The sequence below is a fragment of the Eucyclogobius newberryi genome, unplaced genomic scaffold, assembly GCF_026437365.1.
Source record: "Eucyclogobius newberryi isolate DKJ021-1_F unplaced genomic scaffold, fEucNew1.0.hap1 SCAF_8, whole genome shotgun sequence".
NCBI lineage: Eukaryota > Metazoa > Chordata > Actinopteri > Gobiiformes > Gobiidae > Eucyclogobius > Eucyclogobius newberryi.
In genome coordinates, this window is record NW_027316500.1 from 32,512,957 (window position 1) to 32,524,555 (window position 11,599).

The 11,599-nt window shown below is 48.3% G+C and overlaps 1 pseudogene; it reads right to left on the reverse strand.

The window, feature by feature from the left end:
* Positions 1-8,025: 8,025 nt before the first annotated feature.
* The window catches only part of LOC140351352 (uncharacterized), a 3,602-nt pseudogene continuing 28 nt past the window's right edge, over positions 8,026-11,599 (reverse strand).

Below are 11,599 nucleotides of genomic sequence, written 5' to 3' on the forward strand. Positions count from 1 at the left end.
TCCCTGGTGTGATGTCACTTCCTGTATGAGTGTCCCTGGTGTGATGTCACTTCCTGCGTGAGTGTCCCTGGTGTAATGTCACTTCCTGTATGAGTGTCCCTGGTGTGATGTCACTTCCTGGTGTGATGTCACTTCCTGTATGAGTGTCCCAGGTGTGATGTCACTTCCTGTATGAGTGTCCCTGGTGTGATGTCACTTCCTGTGTGAGTGTCCCTGGTGTGATGTCACTTCCTGCGTGAGTGTCCCTGGTGTGATGTCACTTCCTGTATGAGTGTCCCTGGTGTGATGTCACTTCCTGAATAAGTGTCCCTGGTGTGATGTCACTTCCTGCATGAGTGTCCCTGGTGTGATGTCACTTCCTGTATGAGTGTCCCTGGTGTGATGTCACTTCCTGTGTGAGTGTCCCTGGTGTGATGTCACTTCCTGTGTGAGTGTCCCTGGTGTGATGTCACTTCCTGCATGAGTGTCCCTGGTGTGATGTCACTTCCTGCGTGAGTGTCCCTGGTGTGATGTCACTTCCTCTGTGAGTGTCCCTGGTGTGATGTCACTTCCTGTGTGAGTGTCCCTGGTGTGATGTCACTTCCTGCGTGAGTGTCCCTGGTGTGATGTCACTTCCTGTATGAGTGTCCCTGGTGTGATGTCACTTCCTGAATAAGTGTCCCTGGTGTGATGTCACTTCCTGCATGAGTGTCCCTGGTGTGATGTCACTTCCTGCATGAGTGTCCCTGGTGTGATGTCACTTCCTGTGTGAGTGTCCCTGGTGTGATGTCCTTCCTGTATGAGTGTCCCTGGTGTGATGTCACTTCCTGTGTGAGTGTCCCTGGTGTGATGTCACTTCCTGTATGAGTGTCCCTGGTGTGATGTCACTTCCTGCGTGAGTGTCCCTGGTGTGATGTCACTTCCTGTATGAGTGTCCCTGGTGTGATGTCACTTCCTGGTGTGATGTCACTTCCTGTATGAGTGTCCCAGGTGTGATGTCACTTCCTGTATGAGTGTCCCTGGTGTGATGTCACTTCCTGTGTGAGTGTCCCTGGTGTGATGTCACTTCCTGCATGAGTGTCCCTGGTGTGATGTCACTTCCTGTATGAGTGTCCCTGTTGTGATGTCCTTCCTGTATGAGTGTCCCTGGTGTGATGTCACTTCCTGTATGAGTGTCCCTGGTGTGATGTCACTTCCTGTGTGAGTGTCCCTGGTGTGATGTCACTTCCTGTATGAGTGTCCCTGGTGTGATGTCACTTCCTGCATGAGTGTCCCTGGTGTGATGTCACTTCCTGTATGAGTGTCCCTGGTGTGATGTCACTTCCTGGTGTGATGTCACTTCCTGTATGAGTGTCCCAGGTGTAATATCACTTCCTGTATGAGTGTCCCTGGTGTGATGTAACTTCCTGTGTGAGTGTCCCTGGTGTGATGTCACTTCCTGTGTGTGTCCCTGGTGTGATGTCACTTCCTGCATGAGTGTCCCTGGTGTGATGTCACTTCCTGCGTGAGTGTCCCTGGTGTGATGTCACTTCCTGCGTGAGTGTCCCTGGTGTGATGTCACTTCCTGTGTGAGTGTCCCTGGTGTGATGTCACTTCCTGCGTGAGTGTCCCTGGTGTGATGTCACTTCCTGTATGAGTGTCCCTGGTGTGATGTCACTTCCTGAATAAGTGTCCCTGGTGTGATGTCACTTCCTGCATTAGTGTCCCTGGTGTGATGTCACTTCCTGTATGAGTGTCCCTGGTGTGATGTCACTTCCTGCATGAGTTTCCCTGGTGTGATGTCACTTCCTGTATGAGTGTCCCTGGTGTGATGTCACTTCCTGGTGTGATGTCACTTCCTGCGTGAGTGTCCCTGGTGTGATGTAACTTCCTGTGTGAGTGTCCCTGGTGTGATGTCACTTCCTGTGTGAGTGTCCCTGGTGTGATGTCACTTCCTGTGTGAGTGTCCCTGGTGTGATGTCACTTCCTGTGTGAGTGTCCCTGGTGTGATGTCACTTCCTGCATGAGTGTCCCTGGTGTGATGTCACTTCCTGCGTGAGTGTCCCTGGTGTGATGTCACTTCCTCTGTGAGTGTCCCTGGTGTGATGTCACTTCCTTTGTGAGTGTCCCTGGTGTGATGTCACTTCCTGCGTGAGTGTCCCTGGTGTGATGTCACTTCCTGTATGAGTGTCCCTGGTGTGATGTCACTTCCTGAATAAGTGTCCCTGGTGGGATGTCACTTCTTGTATGAGTGTCCCTGGTGTGATTTCACTTCCTGTGTGAGTGTCCCTGGTGTGATGTCACTTCCTGTATGAGTGTCCCTGGTGTGATGTCACTTCCTGTATGAGTGTCCCTGTTGTGATGTCCTTCCTGTATGAGTGTCCCTGGTGTGATGTTACTTCCTGTATGAGTGTCCCTGGTGTGATGTCACTTCCTGTGTGAGTGTCCCTGGTGTGATGTCACTTCCTGTATGAGTGTCCCTGGTGTGATGTCACTTCCTGCATGAGTTTCCCTGGTGTGATGTCACTTCCTGTATGAGTGTCCCTGGTGTGATGTCACTTCCATGTGTGATGTCACTTCCTGTATGAGTGTCCCAGGTGTGATGTCACTTCCTGTATGAGTGTCCCTAGTGTGATGTCCTTCCTGTATGAGTGTCCCTGATGTGATGTCACTTCCTGTATGAGTGTCCCTGGTGTGATGTCACTTCCTGTGTGAGTGTCCCTGGTGTGATGTCACTTCCTGTATGAGTGTCCCTGGTGTGATTTCACTTTCTGCATGAGTGTCCCTGGTGTGATTTCACTTCCTGGTGTGATGTCACTTCCTGTATGAGTGTCCCAGGTGTGATGTCACTTCCTGTATGAGTGTCCCTGGTGTGATGTCACTTCCTGTGTGAGTGTCCCTGGTGTGATGTCACTTCCTGTGTGAGTGTCCCTGGTGTGATTTCACTTCCATGTGTGATGTCACTTCCTGTATGAGTGTCCCAGGTGTGATGTCACTTCCTTTATGAGTGTCCCTGGTGTGATGTCACTTCCTGTGTGAGTGTCCCTGGTGTGATGTCACTTTCTATATGAGTGTCCCTGGTGTGATGTCACTTCCTGTGTAAATGTCCTTGGTGTGATGTCACTTCCTGTGTGAGTGTCCCCGGTGTGATGTCACTTCCTGTGTGAGTGTCCCTGGTGTGATGTCACTTCCTATCATTTTCTACAGATGTCTACCTGCTCGATCGGTCTAAAACTATTATTTATAAGTACGACAGGTACAAACACACCAAATAAAGTCAAAATGAGAAAATAGTAAAAACCTGTCAGAGGCACTTTAATCATATGTGTTGAAGTCAATTTAATTGGAAGAACAAAACATGATGCGAGACACAAATGTTCAAATAATGTCTCATCATCAACATAAAGCTTTTGTCACTCACAGCGAGAAGAGGAACTGTAGAAGCATCTGGAAACTTCTCAGCGGTCAATGTCATTCAAAAGTCACAGGAGTGAACGTGTCCGTGAACCACCGCCGCAGTCGTTTGTGCTTGAACCACCGCCGCAGTCGTTTGTCATTGAACCACCGCCGCAGTCGTTTGTCCTTGAACCACCGCCGCAGTCGTTTGTCTTTGAACCACCGCCGCAGTCGTTTGCCTAATCGCCTCAAATCTCATCTACAAATTATCTTCCCACAAAATCTTCCCCAAACCTGGTGAAAACTCCGATGTGTTTAACTGTAATGGAGCCGCAGCGGCGTCGTGGCGGGCGCACTTCCTGCCCCCGTCGCAGAACGCACTTCCTCACCGCTTTTTCCCATTTATGACTCATTTGTTGTTGGTTTCCCCCCCGCGGCTCCGCCCCTCTCGCAGCTGCACCCCCCCTCTCCCCCCTCTCCCCCCCGCCTCTCGCACGCCGATTATGAATATGAGACGTATCGCCGGTTCAAATGAAAGTAACACAAAACTAATGGGGAGAAATGGGAGACGCTTCGCCCGTTTGCTGGACGTGTTTTGCCTTTTCTGTGATTGGATTGTAATAAAGCACTTTCCCCCCGCTCGCCTCGGGGAGCGAGTGCTGACCAGAACGCCAGATTAAGATCTAATGGTTTCGCTGCCCGGGGCTAAAATTGAAATGCAAAACGCCAAAGCAAACATCGTTTAGTCGGTGGGAAGAGGAGACATGTGGCTGGTTAAGTGTAACGAGCAGAACGACCATGCAGCTGTTACTACTGCTGCTGCTGCTGCTGCTGCTGCTGCTGCTGCTGCTGCTGCTGCTGCTGCTGCTGCTGCTGCTGCTGCTCTCTGTGTGAAGAGAGACAGATTTGTATTTATTAAAGGAGCTGATAGTACTTTACTTTCTTAAATGTGTTTGTCCCACCAGGAAGTGATGTCGCTGTAAACCACTCTGAGGGAACCCTTATCTGCGGCGGCGAGTTTAACCTCCACATGTAGCGTCTCAAGTGTCCAAAAACGAACAAAGCAATGGTAGAACAATAAATGACACATTCAGAAACTGATAAAAATATGGCCTATAATAGAACATGTTGAATTAAGATCGACATGAGAACAATAGATTCACCTATTTACACAAAAACACATGACATTATGACACTCAAAGTAGAAAATGATGTTGAAACTTCTCGATCCGTCCTCTGGGAGTCAGCAAAAGCAAAATGATTGCCATTATGGTTCTACTGAAAAGAAACAAATGCAGAAAAACAAAAAGAAATGAGCTGCTGAACAAGCAGAAATAAAAACAATAAGTGAAAGTAATGAAAAGAGAATGAAAAAAGAAATTATTATTAAAATGATCTTCCATCCATCTTCTTCCGCTTCATCCGGGGCCGGGTCGCGGGGGCAGCAGTCTGAGCAGGGATTCCCAGACTTCCTCCTCCCCAGACACTTCCTCTAACTCCTCCGGGGGGATCCCGAGGCGTTCCCAGGCCAGCCGAGAGACATAGTCTCTCCAGCGTGTCCTGGGTCTTCCCCGGGGCCTCTTCCCGGTGGGACATGCCTGAAACACCTCTCGAGGGAGGCGCCCAGGAGGCATCCGAAACAGATGCCCGAGCCACCTCAGCTGGAGGAGCAGTGGCTCTACTCCGAGCTCCCCCCGTGTGGCCGAGCTCCTCACCTTATCTCTAAGGGAGCGCCCAGCCACCCGGCGCAGGAAACTCATTTCGACCGCTTGTGTCCGCGATCTTGTTCTTTCGGTCACTACCCAAAGCTCATGACCATAGGTGAGGTCAGAACGTAGAGCGACCGGTAAATAGAGAGCTTTGCCTTTCGGCTCAGCTCCCTCTTCACCACAACGGTCGATGCAGCGACTGCATCACTGCAGCCGCTGCACCGATCCACCTGTCGATCTCACGCTCCATCCTTCCCTCTTCGTGAACAAGACCCGAGATACTTGAACTCCTCCACTTGGGGCAAGGACACCCCACCCACCCGGAGAGGGCAAGCCACCTTTTTCCGGTCGAGAACCATGGCCTCGGATTTGGAGGTGCTGATTCTCATCCCAGCCGCTTCACACTCGGCTGCAAACCGTCCCAGTGCATGCTGCAGGTCCGGGTTTGATGGAGCCATCAGGACAACACCGTCTGTAAAAAGCAGAGATGGAATCCTCTGGTCCCCAAACCGGACACCCTCCGACCCCTGACTGCGCCTAGAAATTCTGTCCATAAAAATTATGAACAGAACCGGTGACACAGGGCAGCCCTGGTGGAGTCCAACATGCACTGGGAACAGGTCTGACTTACTGCCGGCAATGCGAACACAGCTCCTGCTCCGGTCATACAGGGACCGGACAGCCCTGAAAAATGATCTCCATGAAACAATTATATTACAAAAGTGGAGAAAACATTTCTGAATTATTAGATTTTAAACTTGGGAAAACAATTGTCAAAAATCTTTTAACTGATCCAGAATATGAAGCTCAATGACCCAGTGCCAGACGGCTCTAATTTTATATGAGAAAATAAGAAGATTGAAATAATAATAATAAATATAGCCGCAAGCGGCAATGATCGGCCCTCGCCACGCCGCCGCCACACCGCCGCCACGCCGCAAGAGGAGGGGGCGCTAACGCGCCCCAATTGTCCATTTATTTTGAATTCTTGGCAAAATGTGCGGCTTTGCCGCACAGACACCGTGACTCTTTGAATAAAAATGTGGATAACTTTTGATGGTCCTGAAGATGAGTCTCACCAAATTTCAGGTTAATATGGCTGAAGCCCTGAGGGGGAGGAGTTTGTGAAAGTCTAAAGTGTAAACATGTTCTGGCGATTTCCCCATTGGAATAACATGGAAGGTTTCGGTCATCGTTACGGCAACGCCATAACAATTATGACATGGGTCTCATTGACTTTTTTGATGGGGCTAAAATTGAGTTTTGTGTCAAATTTCATAAAATTTCGCAAAACTAAACATTTAACCTCCATATAAAATCTGTAGGGGGCGCTGTGGCGCCAAATTAATTAATTTCACTTCAAGTAGGTTTAGCGCAAAGAGTTTAACAACTGATTCTAATTTGACGCAATTCGGACTTTATCTGCGCAAACAGCAGAAATGTTAAATTTGGGAGATTTCTGAAATTCTAGCTAAAGTTTGTGGCTTCGCCGCACAGAGACTGTGACAGGGTCAATGTAATTTTAATAACTTTTGATGTCCCACTCCTCAGTAGCATTTTCACCAAATTTCAGCTTTTTAGGGCCACGCCCTGGGAGGAGTTCGTAAAAGTACGACGTTTGGAAAAACTCCCGAGTCATGTTTAGCCATTTTTGAACCAATATGGCCGACATTCGGTTGGGTGGACGGCGTTGCCTTAATAATATTATATACTTCTCTTGTCACCATCTACCTCTGCGCCAAATTTCATGATTCTACGATCAGATTTTTTTGGGGTCATTTCCTCATTTCCTCATCTCTCAATGCATTTTTGGTACATTTGGGGGCGCTGACGCGCCAATTTTTTAAATTTTAGAAAAGGGAAATAGCCAGAATGTAGAGAGGCACGATTTTTAGAGGTGAGCAAATTTTTGTGACTTTTCGTCAATGTTCACTGGGTGAAAAATAGGGGGGTTGAAGAAGAAGAATGAAAGATTAATAGGCCTCTCGCCAGCTTGTGGCGTTCGGGCCTAATAATATTCCGATGCGAAAACAATGTTTCCCATTTTTCAAATATCATAAACTATACATTTTCGGAAAGCGCTCGCGCTTTCCTACCTCATGGTGTGGGTCCCTGGTCACTGACGGGTACTTTCGTTAATTTTGAGTGGGCTCCGCCCACATTGTGTTTTTGGCCCTCTGAACAGTAATAATGTTCAATTTTTGCATTACATGTTTATATGCACGGAACATGCAAGAGATGGGGAACGTATTCGTGACCTACTTAGGGCAAATGAGTGCTTTATACGGGGATGACGACCGCAAAGCACTCACCCAACCCATATATATCCCCATATAAAGCACTCACCCAATGTAAAGTGCTCGTTTAGTGCGCACTTTTGCACGGGCTTCGCCCGTTTACAACGGTAATGTTCCATTTTCCTACTACTAATTAGTATGCACGGGGCGTGCGTGAGTGAAGGAGTGCGTTAGTGAGTGTTTGGAAGAGGGCGAGCGCTTCGCGCTCGATTTCATGCGCACTATGTGCGCACTTTCGCAGCCGTGCTTCGCACGGCCTTACGAGATTAATAGGCCTCTCGCCAGCTTGTGGCGCTCAGGCCTAATAATGAAAATGATAATAAAACAGAAGTAAAATGTGGGAGAAAAGGACACAATAAAACAGCAGGAAAACTGCAGACGTCGTTATTTATTGTTTTTTAAACCTACAACAAAAACTTACTGAAAACAAACTAAAGAAAGAGAAAAAATATATACATATACATACATATACATATGACACATTCATATACACACACACACGCACGCACGCACGCACACATTTTCTCATATGCATAAATAGTAATAATAATAATCATTTTTTTTAAATAAATAATAATCAAAAAAAGTTGTTCTGTTTGTAGCTGAATTGTTTCTTTCTCTTCTAATGAGATAAAGTGTGTTCTATGTCCATTTAGATGAAACGTTTAAGAGAATGTTTTACTTCAGACAGAACAGCTGAAAGTCTTTTCCTCTGTGTGCTGTGTCATGTGACGTTTCAGTCCAGTGAGGTAAGTAAACTCTGTCCGACAGATGGAACAGATGTATGGTTTTTCACCTGTGTGCGTTCTTCTGTGAGTATTTAGCGTCGACAGGTGAGAAAATGTTTTGTTACAGGTTGAACAGCTGTAAGGCCTCTCTCCTGTGTGCGTTCTTACGTGTGAAAGCAGATTAGACTTAGTAAAAAATGTCTTGCTGCAGGTCGAACAGCTGAATGATTTTTCTCCCGTGTGCACTTTCATGTGGCGAGTCATTGCAGCGAGTTGGCTAAACGTTTTCATACAGATGGAACAGCTAAAGGGTTTTTCACCTGTGTGCGTTCTTATATGTTTATTTAAATTACCTGATGTTGGAAATGTCTTGTTACAGGTGGAACAGCTGAATGGTTTTTCCCCGGTGTGCGTTCTTGTGTGAACGCGCAGATGAGACTTTGTGGAAAATGTTTTGTTGCAGGTTGAACAGCTGAATGTCTTCTCCCCCGTGTGCACGACCATGTGGCACTTCAGCACAGACGATTGGGTAAATTCTTTCTTACAGATGGAACAGCTGAATGGCTTTTCACCTGTGTGCAGTCTCATGTGGATTTTCAGCCCGGCGCGCTGAAAGAATTCTCGCTTGCAGATGGAACAGCTGAAGGGTTTTTCACCGGAGTGTGTTCTTCTGTGAGCGTTTAGATTACCTTTACGGGAAAATCTTTTGTTGCAGGTTGAACAGCTGTAAGGCCTCTCCTCTGTGTGCCGTCTAGTGTGTAACCGCTGTTCAAACTTTGTGGGAAATGTTTTGTCACACATTGAACAGCTGTAAGGTCTCTCCCCAGTGTGGGTTCTTATGTGTATGCATAGATTAGTCTTGGTGGAAAATGTTTTGTTACAGGTTACACAGCTGAATGGTTTCTCCCCCGTGTGGTTACTTGTGTGGTGTTTCAGTCCAGCGAGGTGGGTAAATTCTTTCTTACAGAAGGAACAGCTGAAGGGTTTTTCCCCTGTGTGAATTCTTCTGTGAGTGTTTAGATTTCCTGTAGTGGAAAATGTTTTGTTACAGGTGGAACAGCTGTAAGGTTTCTCACCCGTGTGCATTCTTGTGTGTATATGCAGATGAGACTTTGTGGAAAATGTTTTGTTGCATGTGGTACAGCTGTAAGGTCTCTCTCCTGTGTGAATTCTAATGTGTCTGTATAAACTGCCTTTAAATCCCTTTTTACAGACGGGGCAGGGGCGTGTCCTCGAGGCCTTGGCTGTCCCTGGCGCGTCTCCAGTGTCCACCGTGTCACTGGTCTCTGGGACAGACTTGTGTTTGGACAGATCTGAGGTTTGTGCAGTCGAGCTTGAGCTTAATGGAGCTCTCCAGTCTTCATCATCATCGTCCTCGTCATCAGAAGAGTGCTCGGTGTCTTCCTCAGACTCGGAGTGTAAATGTGGCTCTGAGCTCACGTCCTCTCCCTGTGTTTCCTCTTCTTTGGGCTCCGTCTGTTGAAGCGATGATGAGGATTCTTCTTCTTCTGTCTTCATACACACAGCACTGGACTCTGGGACAGACCTGAAAAAAGTGAAAGTGTTTAACGTTGACCTCCACATGACGTTAGGATTCGTGGATCTTTTCAATCATTATAATGTGAAATAGTAGACATCAGTATTTACACACATTACTAATAACTTCAGTTACAGGAGGATGTGTAACTGCAAATCTCCACGTCTAACACATTTATTTTACTCCATTAGAATGTTGTAGGGGGCGCTGTGGAGCCATTATGTATTATGGAGCAATAAAAATGTATATATTTACATTCAGGCCATTAATGTGCACAGATATGCCCATTTCTACACTTTCAAAATGGCCACTGTTTTGCAGGTTTGCTCCGCCCTCAAAAGTGTAAATAATAACTTTAGGTTTTTGGATCGTTGAATATTGTTGGTCATAATTGAGGCTGTTTCATGAAACTTGTTCAATAAAACCAGACTTTGTGCCGACTTCTCTCTTGACTGAGAATAAACACAGGAGTTCAGGCCTAGTCGGTTTCACCAGTTTCACTCCGGACGTTCCACGCTGTCCTCAGCCCAGTCTCATGGAGCAAAGAGGACACGCCCACGGCCACGCCCACCTCCACCAAAACCCAGCAGCATGTGGCGCCGGTGACTTTATGGAGGAGCAAGCAGCCGAGCAGGAGTCAGACCCGAGCACAACTCTCCCGCACAGAAGGCAAATGCTTATGTTATTGAGCTGAACATTCAGGCTGAATCCACCGCATCAACTCACACGCCTCGACTTCTCCTCTGCACATGCTCAGTAAGAGCTTCTCCTCTGCACATGCTCAGTTAGAGCTTCTCCTCTGCACATGCTCAGTTAGAGCTTCTCCTCTGCACATGCTCAGTTAGAGCTTCTCTTCTCTGCACATGCTCAGTTAGAGCTTCTCTTCTCTGCACATGCTCAGTTAGAGCTTCTCCTCTGCACATGCTCAGTTAGAGCTTCTCTTCTCCTCTGCACATGCTCAGTTAGAGCTTCTCTTCTCTGCACATGCTCAGTTAGGGCTTTTGTGGTTTCTTCTCACCCGAGACAGTGTCTCTCTTGTCCAATCATGGAGCTGTAAACTGCTCTGTGGGTCCAGCACCCTTCAGTAGCAGGGCAGGTGGACCCCTCTCACGGGCCCCCTGCAGACCCCTCTCAGGGCCCCTGCAGACTCCTCTCACGGGCCCCTGCAGACCCCTCTCACGGGCCCCTGCAGACCCCTCTCACGGGCCCCTGCAGACCCCTCTCAGGGCCGGCCCCCTCCAGACCCCTCTCAGGGCCCCCTGCAGACCCTTCTCATGGGCCCCTGCAGACGCCTCTCAGGGCCCCCTGCAGATCCCTCTCAGGGGCCCCCTGCAGACCCCTCTCAGGGCCCCCTGCAGACCCCTCTCAGGGCCCCCTGCAGACCCCTCAAAAAGGGGAAACACCAGAAGGAGTCAAGATTTCTTTATGAAACCCAAATGATTACGTTTGTCTCATTTGAGTCGATCTTAGAAAATAAACAAGTTTTATGAAACAGGTTTAATCTTAATGTTAAAGTAGAACTTACACTGGCAGCTGCTGCTCCTCCTCTTTGATGCTCTGCTCCTCTGACTCTGACTTCATCTGTGAAGTCTCTGGGATTTCCTCCTCCAGACCCCGGTCCAGACCCCGGTCCAGAGCCCGGTCCAGACCCTGGTCCAGACCCCGGTCCAGACCCCGGTCCAGACCCCGGTCCAGAGCCCGGTCCAGACCCCGGTCCAGACCCCGGTCCAGACCCTGGTCCAGGGGCCCAGGACTCGTGTGAACAGCCGCCTGCAGCAGCTGGACTCTCGGGTTCAGCTCTGACTCCCGGAGCTCTTGGTTCCTCTGGTTCTCCTCTTTGGAGCGGCACAGTTCCTCCTCAGACTCCGCTGCAGTCACACGCTCCTTCATCAAAGCTCTCTGCACTTGCTCTTTAGACATTTGTACAAACCTTTGTAGCTTTAGCTCCGAGCTAACCTCAAACAGAGCGTCCTG